Here is a 16,250-nt window from a genome sequence, read left to right as displayed (position 1 = left end):
TATCGTGCGGGGAGGGAGCAAGCCCTTCGTGTGGCCTGTCCAACATGCGTCCCCCCCAGCTGAAGGCGGGGAGAGTCACCCATCTTCTTGGGGACTCTCCTCGTCGAGGCGGAAAAATCGTGACAGGCCATCCGCGTTGGCGTGATCTTGGCCCGGTCGGTGCTCCACGGTGAAGTCCATTCCCTGCAGGGAAATGGACCAGCGCAATAGTTTTGGGTTCTCCCCCCGCATCTGCATCAGCCACTGCAGGGGTCGATGGTCGGTTTGTACCCGGAAGTGGGTACCGAAGAGATAAGGTCGGAGCTTTTTGAGGGCCCATACCACTGCGAAGGCCTCCCTCTCAATGGTGCTCCAGCGCTGTTCTCGGGTCAGGAGACGTCGACTGATGAAGGCCACCGGCAGGTCATGACCCTCGGGGTTTAATTGAGAAAGAACGGCCCCGATGCCGTGGTCGGAGGCGTCTGTCTGTACCACGAATTCCCGACTGTAATCGGGGGCCTGGAGCACAGGGGCGGTGCACAGGGCGGCCTTCAGCTTCTCGAAGGCCGCTTGACAATCGGGGGTCCAGTTAATCCGCTTTGGTTGGTTCTTGGACGTGAGACCCGTGAGGGGCCCCACGATGCTGCCGTAGTCCTTCACGAACCGCCGGTAGTAGCCGGTGAGCCCCAAGAAGGCTCGGACCTCGGTCTGGGTGACGGGGGGCTGCCAGGACTGGATGGCAGCAATCTTAAGTTGTAGCGGGGCCACCAGCCCGCTTCCCACTTGGTGCCCAAGGTAGGTCACGGACCCTTGGCCAATTTGGCATTTGCCGGCCTTAATTGTGAGGCCGGCCCGCTGGAGGGCCTGTAGGACCTCTTGGAGGTGGAGGAGGTGGTCGGACCAGTGGCGGCTGTATACAGCGATATCGTCCAGGTAGGCAGCGCTGAACTCTTCGAGCCCCGCCAAGACCTGGTTCACAAGGCGTTGAAACGTGGCGGGGGCATTCTTCATGCCGAAGGGCATGACCTTGAATTGGTAGTGGCCATCGGGGGTAGAGAAGGCTGACCGTTCCTGGGCCCGGGGTGTGAGACCGATCTGCCAGTAGCCCGCTGTTAGGTCGAAGATACTGAGGTAGCGGGCGGCCCCCAGCCGGTCGATCAGTTCGTCCGCTCGGGGGATCGGATGAGCGTCGGTCCGGGTGACAGCGTTCAAGCCCCGGTAGTCGACGCAGAATCTCAGTTCAGGTGTGGTGCCGGGGGCAGCGGCTTTGGGAACCAATACAACCGGGCTGGCCCAGGGACTGTCCGAGGGCTCGATGACCCCGATCGTGAGCATTTTGGCCTCTTCCTCCTGTATGCAGGCCCGTACCCGATCTGGTACGCGGTAGGCCCGGTGTCGAATAGGGGGACTGTCCCCGGTGTCCACGTCGTGCAAACACCACGGGGTGACCCCGGGGGTGAGGGAGAACAGTGCAGCGAACCGCAGCAGGAGGTTTCGGCAGCCCTGGCGTTGCTCCGAGGTGAGGGCGTCAGAGAGTCGGACCCCGTCCACGGAGCCGTCATTCTCCTGAGTCTTCAGGAGATCCGGGAGGGGTTCGGAGTCTTCCTCTGCCCCACTGTCCGTAGCCATCAGTAGGCTGAGTTCTGAGTGCACAAAGTGTGGTTTGAGTCGGTTGGTGTGGAGGACCCGAAGGGGGTTTCGGGAGGTCCCCATGTCGATGAGGTAAGTGACGGGGCTTTTGCGCTCGACCACTTTGAAGGGCCCCGTCCACTTATCTTGCAAGGCACATGGTCCGGTGGGGGACATCACCCACACTTGTTGACCAGGCTCGAACTCAACGGAGGAGGCATTGTGATCATACCATCTCTTCATGTCCTCCTGGCTGGCCTCGAGGTTCGCCTTGGCCATCTCTCTGAAGCGCCGGGTCTGATTGCGTAGGGCCAGGAGGTATTTGAAGACGTCTGGAGGGGTCTTTAGGGGGGCCATCTCCCAACCTTCCTTGACTAGGCTGAGGGGCCCTCGCACAGGGTGCCCGTACAGGAGTTCGAAAGGGCTAAAGCCGAGGGACTTCTGGGGGACTTCTCGGTAGGCGAAGAGGAGGCACGGGAGTAGTACATCCCACTGGCGACGGAGGGGCTCTTCCAATCCCCCAATCATCCCCTTGAGAGTGCGGTTAAAACGCTCCACTAGTCCGTTCCCTTGGGGGTGATAGGGGGTCGTGAATCTGTAGGTGACCCCGCATTGTTGCCAGAGGGACTTCATGTATTTGGAGATAAAGTTCGTGCCTCGGTCGCTGACGACTTCTCGGGGGAAGCCCACCCGGGAGAAGATCCCCATTAGGGCCCGGCCAACCACCGGAGCTGTCACGGTCCGTAGGGGCACCGCCTCGCGGTAGCGGGTGGCATGGTCCACCAGTACCAGGATGAACCTGTGTCCTTGTGCCGTGCGGGGGTCCAGAGGCCCCACAATGTCTATTCCTACCCTTTCGAACGGGGTGGTGACCACAGGGAAGGGTTGCAGAGGGGCTTTCAGCTTCCGACCACTCTTCCCGCTGGCTTGGCATGTGGGGCAGGACCGGCAGTGGTTCAGGACGTCGTTCCTCATTTTCGGCCAGAAAAAGTGGGTCACTAGGCGACTGTAAGTTTTGTCCTGGCCCAGGTGTCCAGCCAGGGGTCATCGTGGGCCAGGTTGAGTAGGAAGTCTCTGAAGCGGAGAGGTACCACCAGCACTCGACCGGCCCCTAGCTCTGCGATTCTTTGTTCGCTGTATAGCAGGTCGTTATCCCAGTAGACCCAGTGAGATCCGGTGGAGTCCCCTGCGTTCTGGGCGCTGGCTTGTTGGCGGAGTCCCTCGAGGGAGGGGCAGGTCTTTTGTTCCTGGCGGAACTGTTCTTGGGTGGGCCCCCCTTCTTGACGCCACTGAGCCAGGCCGGGAAAGTCCTGGGGTTGCGCGTCCCCTTCGGTCGTTGGCTCTGGGGGGCTGGCCTCGTCGTTGTCTTCTACTGGGGCGACCGGGGGCGGAGGTGCTGGCCATTCCGGTTCTTCTGATCGGGGGACGGCATGGGCGGCCATGGACCGGGTGGTTATGCAGGCCCAGTCCGGGAGGCCCAGCATCCCCAGGTGCTCTCTTCTCTCGACGGTGGCCCACGGGGAACTTTCGAGGTCATTCCCCAGGAGGCAGTCCACGGGGGCATCGTCCCGGACCGTCACCTTCAACAGGCCGGAGACCCCTCCCCATTCGAATGGGACGCAGGCCATTTGACACATACTTTCAGAATTGTCGGCTGAGCGGACGGGGCAGAGAATGTTCGGCAGGATCTGCTCGGGCTTCACCAGGTGACAGCGGACGGCCGTCACACTGGCGCCTGTGTCACGCAAGGCCTCGGCCCGATGTCCATTAATGGTCACCCACTGACCGTATTTCCTGGTGTTAGCGGGTAGGGGAGCCCGCGGGACCATGTCTCTTCCCCCTAGGCACTCCAGGACCATGGCGGCCGGTTCCCACTCTTGCTGGGCCGGCTCATACTCTTCCTGTTCCTCCGATAATCGCTCTTCCCCCAGGGCGGCGGCAGCTACCTGGCGGGGCTTGGGTGTTTGGTTCTGCGGGCAGCTCGGGTCATTGGCGTAGTGGCCGACTCGCTGGCATCGGTGGCACGTGACGTTGGCTCGGAACCCAGGACGCATCGGGGGGTTGCCCCGGCCGGCTGGAGGCGGGGTGCTGGCCACGGGTGTTGCCGGCAAGGCTTCTCTCCCTCGCCCCTGGCCTCCTCCTCCTCCCCGAGGACGGTGCTGGCCTTGGTTGCTTCGGTTCTGCTCGTGTGGCCCTCTCCGGCCCACTCGGGTGCTTTCCCATCGGTCAGCTTCGGCGGCGAGCTGCCGGGGGTCAGTCAGCTTGCTGTCGAGGAGGTGCTGCCTGAGCTCGACGAAACAGTTGTTCGACAGGTGCTCCCATACCATAAGGTTAAAGAGTTGCTCGTAGGTCGTGACATGGCTCCCCTTGATCCAACCCTCGAAGGCACGGCTGAAATAGTTAACGTACTCCACCCAAGTTGTGCCCGGGATCCGGGTGCAATCTCTGAACCTCTGGCGGTACATCTCGGGTGTGAGGCCGTAGCGGGTGAGGAGGGCAGCCTTCATGTGGTCGTAGGACGACATTTGGTGATCTGGGAGCTGTAGCAGGGCATCGCGACCTTCGTTGACGAACCTCCCCCATAGTCCGGCACCCCAATCACTCCGGTCGATCCGGTGGGAGGTCATGGCGATCTCGTAGGCTTTGAACCACTGTTGTATGTCGTCTTCTCGGACATACTCGCGGACAACATCCTTGGGGATGTGTACTTTTTTCTCGGTTGGCCCCGGGGTGTGCGGTCTCTCAGGCACCCCCGATTCTTTATTCTGTTTCCGAAGTTCTATTTCCGCCAGTTTGCGCTCGTGTTCGAGTGTTATTCTTTTTTCCTCAAGCTCTCTCTGTCTCTGCTTTTCTTCACGCTCCTCTCGGAGCCGCAGATGCTCTAGATTTAGTTTCTGCTCGGCTAACTTGAGTTCACCGTCCATCTTGAGCCGTGCCATTTCCAACTCGTGTAATCTGGTTCTTTCTCTTTCCTGGATCTCCTCCTGCGAGAGGCCCGTTCCCCGCTCCTCGGGAGCCGTGGCGTTCCCCTCTGGTGCGACACTGTTTCGGTCGGAGGGCCCGGCGATCCCAGTTTCTGTCCACGACTCAAGGGCGTGCTTCAAATCATCTTTGGTACTCAGGCCGGTGGTAGCAATGCCTAGTTCCATGCAGAATTGTTTAAGTTCGCGGTGGCTGTATTCTTCTAACTTATCCATTTGGAATTTTTCAGTGGAACCGCCATCTTTGGCCGACATCGTGGTTTTGTCGTGGGGTGAGCTACTCTCTGTACGATTACGCGTTGATTCGGATCGCGCCGCTGGCCACCAATATTAGACGGACCGGGAGGGTCGGCCGAGGTCAGGGGGAGAGGTCTCCGGGGAGAGCCGTCTCCAGCGATCGTACAGACAAGTAACTTCCCCCCCACAGACAGACACCACACAAGGATAAGATTTAGTGTTCTTTATATGCACTTCTTAAGGTACGATGAAATAGTACAAGGAGGTCTGGACTCAGGGGTCCCCTCGATTTAGGTCTCTTAGGATAGGGAAGGGGTAGCGGGACAGTCTGTTTACCAGTCAGGTAGTTCGGATGAGATGATGGTTAGCTCACAATCCTCGAGCTTGGTGGTGTAGCTGGTACGGGCCGCGGCAGCGCCAGCAGGTCCCGGTAGAGATGGTGGATACACGGTCCGCGGCAGCGCCAGCAGGTCCCAGTGAAGATGGTCGATGTACGGTCCGCGGCAGCGCCAGCAGGTCCCGGTGAGGATGGTCGTTACAACGGGCCGCGGCAGCGCCAGCAGGTCCCGACGAGGATGGATGTTGCAGAAGGCCGCGGCAGCGCCAGCAGGCAGGACGATAGTTCGCAAGATAGGGCTACGGCAGCGCCAGTAGTCCGTCAAGGCTGAGTTCTCTCGGTGTCTCTCGACTCCAGGATACAACTGCCATCCTGCTCCGGAGCTGCTCCAGTTATAGGGCAGGCGCCCTTTGATGTCCGGGCCCTCGCACTTGGAGGTCGGAGGGTCCGGGATGAAGGTGTCCAGACACCCAGCAGGGGGTGGAGCCAGCGCCTGGGGGAGCTGGAGGCGATCGGCACCTGGCGGGGGGAAGAGCTCTTGACGCTTCGTTCTCCCATTGACCTGCCAAGTGGTCCGCTCACCTCCTGGGTGGATGGTGGTGCCGGGATGTCGGGGCCGGCCAGGCCCAGGGTTAGGGTCGGGGGGAGGCCACGCGGCCTCGTGGTGCAGGGCCCAAGATGGCGGCTTGACCCGGCCGGGGAAGCCGGTGGGGCTGGGGCCCGTGATGCATGGAGGTCCGAGGGCAGAAGTTCCGTCGGGAGACGGGGTGCAGGTGCTTTTCGTGGGTCACGCCTGGCGGGCCGGAGCTTGTGCCCTATCGTGCGGGGAGGGAGCAAGCCCTTCGTGTGGCCTGTCCAACACTGGGCAAGTGCCCCTAAATTACATCACACCCTCTTGCCACAATTCAAGAGGTTGTAATTAGTTGTGACTCCTGCTGAAATACAAAATGCTGAAAAGATAATGGAAAAATGTATTGACCAGATATACAGGCTGACCGTGTTAGAAGAAAAGTGGTGGTCCAAAGTTCTCATGTGCCCAATCTCACAGTACTAGCGGTGATGAAAGTGATGATGAGGGGAAAAGGGTAGGATGCCCGTGAAGAGTGAGTGCTGGTGTTCGGGCCCCTTCCTTTCCTCCTGAAACAAAAATTAAAAAAGAGATTTAAAAAATCACAATCGAATTACTCGATTATTGCAATAATTAACACTTCGTACATGTGAATACATGTTATTGCAGCTAATAATTGTAGTACATACTGTTAATGGAAGAAGAGAGGGAGGGTAAGCGAAAAAAGGAAGAAGGAAGAAAAGAACAGAACAGAAACTACGGAGGAATAAGATTGAAAATCGGCTGGGAAAGACGAATGCAAGCCATCTGAATATGTGGCTATCTCACTGCTCAAATGTATGGCCAATTCTTCATCTTGGTTAGGACCCCCAGGATCCTTGGTCTGGAAATCCACAATGTATTTGGATTCCCTTTATCTCAACCTCAGCACCCTGTTGCCTCCCCTAGGGTTACTCATGATTTGCTCCAAAATGAAAAATCTAAGTAAAGTGGGGTCCGAAAAGTGATGGTCTCTGTAATGTCATGCAACAGGATACTTCTCATCTACATGCGTGATAGCCCTGCTGTGTTCTAGTACCCGCCTTTTAGCCTGAAGAGTGGTATTGCCTATGTACCAAAGTTTACATGGGCATTCGATAACATAGATTGCAAAAGTGGTACTGCATGTGAGGAATTGCTTGATTGTCTTCTTCACCCCGTCCACCGTACGACTCGTACCCGGGAAATGCACCTTACAAACCAGCAAGTACGATTCGTACAGAAATACCATTTCCGTACGAATCGTAAAAAACTACGTGCGGCGAAAAAATACCCACAATTCCGATCCTGGACATCACGTACATGACGTCCGGACGGAGTCAGGCAGCGTTCTACGGACCAGCAAATACGATTCGTGACTACGTCACTCCGCACGGATAATTTTTTACGGCAGCCAAAAACTCCCGGGAAATTGAGGACGACGCGAAAAAGGAGCTGCGGGATGCGACGGACAGCCATGGACCCCATCCTACGTGTCATCCTGGCCCTCCTAGCCTACGACCTGGTGCACCGAATCCGCCGCGCACACCGCAGAAGGTCAGCACAACACCCAGGGGCAAAGGGGGGGCGAGGGGCAGGTAACATAACCTCCACCTAATTTTTAAAATACCATATACTGTCCATACATTACATCCAGGGTCTGGTCACTTCAGGGGGCGTGTCCACCAATCCCCGCATACCCGTCACCACTACAAAGGTGGTACGGGCCGTAACCACACCCTCGGAGCGTGGGTACGGCCGTACCACCCGTACCCACGCTCTGAGGGCGTGGGTACGGCGCGTACCCCTACATCACCACTACAATGGTGGTACAGACCGTAACCACCCCCTCAGGGCGTGGGTACGGCGCGTACCCCTACATCACCACTACAATGGTGGTACGGGCCCTACCCACGCTCTGAGGGCATGGTTACGGCCTGTACCACCATTGTAGTGGTGATGTAGGAGTACGCGCCGTACCCACGCCCTCAGAGTGTGGGTACGGCCCGTACCACGCGTACCCCTATATCACCACTACAATGGTGGTACGGGCCCTACCCACGCTCTGAGGTCGTGGGTATGGCCCGTACCACCATTGTAGTGGTGATGTAGGTGTACGTGCCGTACCCACGCCCTCAGCTCGTGGGTACGGCCCGTACCACGCGTACCCCTACATCACCACTACAATGGTGGTACGGACCATACCCACGCTCTGAGGGCGTGGGTGCGGCAAGTACACCTACATCACCACTACAATGGTGGTACGGGCCCTACCCACACTCTGAGGGCGTGGTTACTGGCTGTACCACCATTGTAGTGGTGATGTAGGGGTACGCGCCGTACCACCATTGTAGTTGTGATGTAGGGGTACGCGTGGTATGGGCCGTACCCACGAGCTGAGGGCGTGGGTACGGCGCGTACTCCTACATCACCACTACAATGGTGGTACGGGCCGTACCCACGTCCTCAGAGCGGGGGTATGGACCGCATTACCCGTACCTCTAGGGCACCAGTACATTAGTGATACAAGGCATACACACGCCACAAATGTTGGCTTAGGGCCTGGTGCAGCATATAACCAGTATATTGGGGTGTGTACATGGCCAGGACAGCAGTGTACAGCACCAAAGGTGCGGGTGGGTGGTTGGGTGTCTGCCAAGGACTCCCATCAGTGGACAGACATATGAGGGGTGGGTGCCTATCACTCCCAGCAGTGGACAGAGACATGTGAGGGGTGGGTGCAGAGGAATACCAGCAGTGGACAGAGACATGTGAGGGGTGGGTGCAGAGGACTCCCAGAAGTGGACAGACATGTGAGGGGTGGGTGCCTATCACTCCCAGCAGTGGACAGAGATATGTGAGGGGTGGGTGCAGAGGACTCCCAGCAGTGGACAGAGACATGTGAGGGGTGGGTGCAGAGGAATACCAGTAGTGGACAGAGACATGTGAAGGGTGGGTGCAGATGACTCCCAGCAGTGGACAGAGACATGTGAGGGGTGGGTGCAGAGGACTCCCAGCAGTGGACAGACATATGAGGGATGGGTGCCTATCACTCCCAGCAGTGGACAGAGACATGTGAGGGGTGGGTGCCGAGGGCTCCCAGCAGTGGACAGAGACATGTGAGGGGTGGGTGCAGATGAATACCAGCAGTGGACAGAGACATGTGAGGGGTGGGTGCCTATCACTCCCAGCAGTGGACAGAGACATGTGAGGGGTGGGTGCAGAGGAATACCAGCAGTGGCCAGAGACATGTGAGGGGTGGGTGCAGAGGGTTCCCAGCAGTGGACAGACATGTGAGGGGTGGGTGCCTATCACTCCCAGCAGTGGACAGAGACATGTGAGGGGTGGGTGCAGAGGACTCCCAGCAGTGGACAGAGACATGTGAGGGGTGGGTGCAGAGGAATACAAGCAGTGGACAGAGACATGTGAGGGGTGGGTGCAGAGGACTCCCAGCAGTGGACAGAGACATGTCAGGGGTGGGTGCAGAGGACTCCCAGCAGTGGACAGACATATGAGAGATGGGTGCCTATCACTCCCAGCAGTGGGCAGAGACATGTGAGGGGTGGGTGCAGAGGAATACAAGCAGTGGACAGACATGTGAGGGGTGGGTGCAGAAGACTCCCAGCAGTGGACAGAGACATGCGAGGGGTGGGTGCAGAGGACTCCCAGCAGTGGACAGAGACATGTGAGGGGTGGGTGCAGAGGAATACCAGCAGTGGACAGAGACATGTGAGGGGTGGGTGCAGAGAAATACCAGCAGTGGACAGAGACATGTGAGGGGTGGGTGCAGAGGAATACCAGCAGTGGACAGAGACATGGGGGTGGGTGCAGAGGACTCCCAGCAGTGGACAGACATATGAGGGTTGGGTGCCTATCACTCCCAGCAGTGGACAGAGACATGTGAGGGGTGGGTGCCGAGGGCTCCCAGCAGTGGACAGAGACATGTGAGGGGTGGGTGCAGATGAATACCAGCAGTGGACAGAGACATGTGAGGGGTGGGTGCAGAGGACTCCCAGCAGTAGACAGAGACATGGGGGTGGGTGCAGAGGACTCCCAGCAGTGGACAAAGACATGGGGGTGAGTGCAGAGGAATACCAGCAGTGGACAGAGACATGTGAGGGGTGGATGTAGAGGAATACCAGCAGTAGACAGAGACATGGGGGTGGGTGCCTATCACTCCCAGCAGTGGACAGAGACATGTGAGGGGTGGGTGCCTATCACTCCCAGCAGTGGACAGAGACATGTGAGGGGTGGGTGCAGAGGAATACCAGCAGTGGACAGAGACATGTGAGGGGTGGGTGCAGAGGATTCCCAGCAGTGGACAGACATGTGAGGGGTGGGTGCCTATCACTCTCAGCAGTGGACAGAGACATGTGAGGGGTGGGTGCAGAGGACTCCCAGCAGTGGACAGAGACATGTGAGGGGTGGGTGCAGAGGAATACCAGTAGTGGACAGAGACATGTGAAGGGTGGGTGCAGAGGACTCCCAGCAGTGGACAGAGACATGTGAGGGGTGGGTGCAGAGGACTCCCAGCAGTGGACAGACATATGAGGGATGGGTGCCTATCACTCCCAGCAGTGGACAGAGACATGTGAGGGGTGGGTGCCGAGGGCTCCCAGCAGTGGACAGAGACATGTGAGGGGTGGGTGCAGATGAATACCAGCAGTGGACAGAGACATGTGAGGGGTGGGTGCCTATCACTCCCAGCAGTGGACAGAGACATGTGAGGGGTGGGTGCAGAGGAATACCAGCAGTGGCCAGAGACATGTGAGGGGTAGACATGTGAGGGGTGGGTGCCTATCACTCCCAGCAGTGGACAGAGACATGTGAGGGGTGGGTGCAGAGGACTCCCAGCAGTGGACAGAGACATGTGAGGGGTGGGTGCAGAGGAATACAAGCAGTGGACAGAGACATGTGAGGGGTGGGTGCAGAGGACTCCCAGCAGTGGACAGAGACATGTCAGGGGTGGGTGCAGAGGACTCCCAGCAGTGGACAGACATATGAGGGATGGGTGCCTATCACTCCCAGCAGTGGACAGAGACATGTGAGGGGTGGGTGCAGAGGAATACAAGCAGTGGACAGAGACATGTGAGGGGTGGGTGCAGAAGACTCCCAGCAGTGGACAGAGACATGTGAGGGGTGGGTGCAGAGGACTCCCAGCAGTGGACAGAGACATGTGAGGGGTGGGTGCAGAGGACTCCCAGCAGTGGACAGAGACATGTGAGGGGTGGGTGCAGAGAAATACCAGCAGTGGACAGAGACATGTGAGGGGTGGGTGCAGAGGAATACCAGCAGTGGAAAGAGACATGGGGGTGGGTGCAGAGGACTCCCAGCAGTGGACAGACATATGAGGGTTGGGTGCCTATCACTCCCAGCAGTGGACAGAGACATGTGAGGGGTGGGTGCCGAGGGCTCCCAGCAGTGGACAGAGACATGTGAGGGGTGGGTGCAGATGAATACCAGCAGTGGACAGAGACATGTGAGGGGTGGGTGCAGAGGACTCCCAGCAGTAGACAGAGACATGGGGGTGGGTGCAGAGGACTCCCAGCAGTGGACAAAGACATGGGGGTGAGTGCAGAGGAATACCAGCAGTGGACAGAGACATGTGAGGGGTGGATGTAGAGGAATACCAGCAGTGGACAGAGACATGGGGGTGGGTGCCTATCACTCCCAGCAGTGGACAGAGACATGTGAGGGGTGGGTGCCTATCACTCCCAGCAGTGGACAGAGACATGTGAGGGGTGGGTGCAGAGGAATACCAGCAGTGGACAGAGACATGTGAGGGGTGGGTGCAGAGGATTCCCAGCAGTGGACAGACATGTGAGGGGTGGGTGCCTATCACTCCCAGCAGTGGACAGACATATGTGAGGGGTGGGTGCAGAGGACTCCCAGCAGTGGACAAACATATGAGAGATGGGTGCCTATCACTCCCAGCAGTGGACAGAGACATGTGAGGGGTGGGTGCAGAGGAATACCAGCAGTGGACAGAGACATGTGAGGGGTGGGTGCAGAGGACTCCCAGCAGTGGACAGACATATGAGGGATGGGTGCCTATCACTCCCAGCAGTGGACAGAGACATGTGAGGGGTGGGTGCAGAGGAATACAAGCAGTGGACAGAGACATGTGAGGGGTGGGTGCAGAAGACTCCCAGCAGTGGACAGAGACATGTGAGGGGTGGGTGCAGAGGACTCCCAGCAGTGGACAGAGACATGTGAGGGGTGGGTGCAGAGGAATACCAGCAGTGGACAGAGACATGTGAGGGGTGGGTGCAGAGGAATACCAGCAGTGGACAGAGACATGGGGGTGGGTGCAGAGGACTCCCAGCAGTGGACAGAGTCATGGGGTTGTGTACATCATGATCAGATGAGCACAACTCCATGGGTGTATGTATGCATCCCTAATGTTCGACTATGTTGATAGTGCCATAACACCACATCACTGACAGCAGTGTCCCACTACCATGAGGATGGATGTCCTTTCCCCACTGCATGACACAACACATGTGGGTGTGAGGACAAATGACACATGCATACCCACCCCTGGTGGATGCAGCACAATACACACACAGAGATCATGCCACAAGACTGTATACTCATGTCAATGCCCACTACACTAAGAGAGCCAAAGGGAACAAACACTGTCACGCACATCCCAGGACTGATAGGAATGTACAGGTGTTGGGACAGCCACCAAGATGTTGCCTCTCATGGAAGGAATAGGGTGGACTTCCCACAGATACAATGCCCACAATTGTCAGTCAGATGCTCAAATACCCTGCAGAACAAGTACCAAATGTGTGCTAGGCTGGGATAACACACATGCATAGTGCGGAAAATGCTGCATGTCGCCATTAAGGCATGACAACATACTCAATACACAAGTACAGTGACTAGCAAGGATGGCACAGACGATGCAGCCGGAGACATTGCTGATCAGGCATGGCCATAGTTGAAGGGATCCGTCACCAACAAAGGAAATGTAGACACAGGTCAGCACAACAAAAGTGCAACTCCCTGCAGGGTAGATGTCAGGTGCCACAGAGGAAGGAATAGTCCTTGGGACAATGTCTCCAAACACAAATAGCACACACAACCAAATATACTTTGCAGAGACATTGTGATGGCACGCAGATACCATGGTCCATCCCATTAGCATCAGACTACAACTTTTTCCTGAAACATAACACATTACCACCACCCCAACTCCGGGACCATCAGCACCCACATCAATACCTGAAATGCAAATGTGTGATCAAACTGAAAAGAAAATGCTTTATTCAGCATTAAAAGAAAATGTAGTTAACGACACTATTTACAAAGGCACATGGCCAGTCCAGATCTGAAGTCCTTGGGGGGGACACATGGCCACGCGTCTCCCCTAGCTTGCCTGCACATTAGAACCCTCAGGTTCCTCGACTGGGGGGGGGGCATCATGTGGGGAAGGACCAGGCACCGCAGGGATAGGAGGTGTAAGGGTAGGCGTGGTGGGTGCAGGGACGGACGCCTCCACCACAGAGGGTGGGGCAGCGCCAAAGGTGGAGGTCAGCTCGGCGCTGCACACTGCTGCCAGGTCGTCCAGCGTCTCCCCTTCACCCAAAGAAAACACAGCCTCAAAGGAGGGGGGGGTCGGAGTGAGGGGTGCAGCGCTACCGGGGGAGGGTGGGGATGGGGGGGGACTCAACTTCCCTACCGGTGGAGTGCCGTTCCCATTTGCGGGCTGGAGAGACAGAGGGGCTGAGGCCCAGCACAGCCAAGTAGGCCTCTTTTCCTGGATGTGTGGTAGGGGAGCCGAGGGGAGTGCCTTTGGAGGGACTGGTTAGTGCGCCATGCGGCCTCGGACTGTGGCTGCGTGTATGTCTGTGTGCCCCAGACCCAGTGGTTGTGCCCTCATCCCCCTGAGTGTGCGTGCCAGAAGGAGTGCGCTTGCCCTTACTTGGTGGTGTGCTGCCTGTGTCTGGTGGGGTGCGTGCTTGTGAATGTCTGTGTGTGCTTGGGACAGGTATGGGAGTGGGAAGTGTGGATGGTGCAGGGGTAGGGGGGGACGAAGCGCTGCAGGAGACTCACTGCTGCCGTCAGTGAAGAGTCCATGGACCTCACAACATCCGTTGGTCAGACATCGCTGATGACATGCCCTCTATGTACGACACCATTTGTGTCATCATTCGGGTGTGGCCATTGAGGACATTCAGCAGCGATGTCTGGCCAACCTGCAACTGGCGCAGAATGTCCACAGACTCTGCAGTGAGGGCAGCAGGGGGGACAGGAGCAGGGGGTGCGGTGCCTGGCACGAAGGAGACACGGTGTTGCCTAGCACGGACAGAAGGGACTGGAGCAACTGGGAGGGTGGTGATGGAATGGAGGGGGCGGTGACAGATGTAGTGCTGCTGCCAGGTGTCGCAGCAGCCTCCACCCCCTGGAGGAGTTCAGCATCGGACCCGTCTGCGTCGTAGTCAGTGTTGTCACTAGACAGGTCCTCCGCCTGACTCCCCTCACCCTCCGTGCCACTTGCTCCCGCAGACTCCGCAGCAGTGGTGGCAGCGGTGCTGGATCTCTCCTCCACGTCCGTGCAGGTGTCTCCCTCAGTGTCCTCCGAGGATGCTGTGGGCAAGGTGAAGAGACAGAAAAAAATCAGTCACCTGTATACAACAGACACATGAGTCCCAATAAAAATGTCACAGTGCATATCAGGAAATGCATCATGAGTTACATCTAGAATAGTCCGCACATATGTAACCCTGCACTCCCCAGTTGGTTGACCCACCATGACACTTGGAAACAATGGAGATCATGACACAACAGCAAATAACTTGATATCGAATTGTTCTGAGAATCTAGTGTCTGGGGACAGTTGAGCACAGCAAGAATATGAATCCATGCCACCTCTTGTTCACTGTGAACGAAACAGTATTGGTGCACTCCAGGCCAAATAGCACACCGCAATACTGAAGGTGTCCCCACACTCTGAGACCTGTGAGTACTTAGGAAACCATAGCCAAAAACATTGCTATCCCTTGGGACTCACAACACTTTACACAATGTACATGTTTAGAATGTGTGAATGTGCCACTTCGTGAACAGAAGACACATCTGCCTGTATGACAGAAGTCACACAATGATGTGCACACAAAAATACATTTACACAGTCATTGTATGAGCTTGCAGCCGAATTCTAAAAAGCCACTGTAAATAAGAAATGGGATATCAGTAAGTACATATACATGGCACCACGGTGGTCTGGATGACTTGACACTCGTAAGTTTGTATCAGCAACAACCAAGGACTTACACACATGCAAACACACTGTGTGAACATGGATATGTATATTCAGGAAACAAGTGGTAAGCAAACTGTGCCTTCCAGTGAAATGTGCCTGAGTGTCCACGGAAAGTGTAAAAGTACTTTATTTTGCACTTCCCTGGGAGACATCTGTCATGCAGGCACATTATTGTCCTTCACAAGCAACTAGCAAAAAGAAGCATATGTAAAATGGAGACATGTTGACAAGTGTAGTGAGTGCCAAGGTACAATACTTATTGACTAAAAACTTGAATCATGCCACCTGGCACATGGACATCCGTACCATGATGACACAGTTGGCAACACATCTGACCCACTGCCTGTCATGTGCAGTCGTTTAAACTAAGGGTAAACCCAAAAAGTCGCTGGGACCTGGGTATCAGAACAGTAGAAAGGAAATGGTCCCAGAACAAAGGAGCTTGTAAAAGCCTAAACAGAATCAACAGTAATGAAAAATACAACAATGAAATAGCATCCAAGTGTTATTTAATCACACCTAGATGGGAACATATTAATGTAGAAAAAAATTCACAATATTCAATCAGTGTGGGGTGCCACGGGGTAAGGGAAGGGAGTGATGGATTGGGTAAGGTAATAGGATAAGTGACATGGAAAAACTTTTACTACTCGTACAAATCAATTGTTTGGCACGCAATATTGTGCCAATTAATTAGTATGAAATCCATTCACAGAGGAAAATAGATGATTTGACAAAAACCATATACGATCAGAGGAAACCAGTGCATATTGCACTATTGTCGGTATTGGCACAGTCTTATGTCGACGTTTCGACCCCAAAGCATAGGTAGGCGACTGAGGTCCTTACTGGCGGGGTCTTCCTCAGGACAAACAGATAGGTGGAGCAGAAGGGGAAGGCACCATATTAGAAACAGGGTATCTAATCACTTGGAACGTGCGCGTCCGGGGGTGCAGGGCCTGGTGGGCTCCGAGGACTGTAGAGGGTGGAGTTCACTGGTGATGATCAAATCAACGAAGAGAAGTTATTAAATCCAACAACACACGCCGTGAAAGACATCGGTGTGACAAGTGAAATAAATCCCGAAGGATGATGACCTCTTAAGCGGCTGTCATGGCCTGTCGTGCTCGCGGTTTCAAACAAAGCTTTCACGGCGTGTGTTGTTGGATTTAATAACTTCTCTTCGTTGATTTGATCATCACCAGTGAACTCCACCCTCTACAGTCC

Source organism: Triturus cristatus, chromosome 3_1 (genome assembly GCF_964204655.1).
Source record: "Triturus cristatus chromosome 3_1, aTriCri1.1, whole genome shotgun sequence".
NCBI lineage: Eukaryota > Metazoa > Chordata > Amphibia > Caudata > Salamandridae > Triturus > Triturus cristatus.
Note: the sequence above shows the minus strand (reverse complement) of the source record.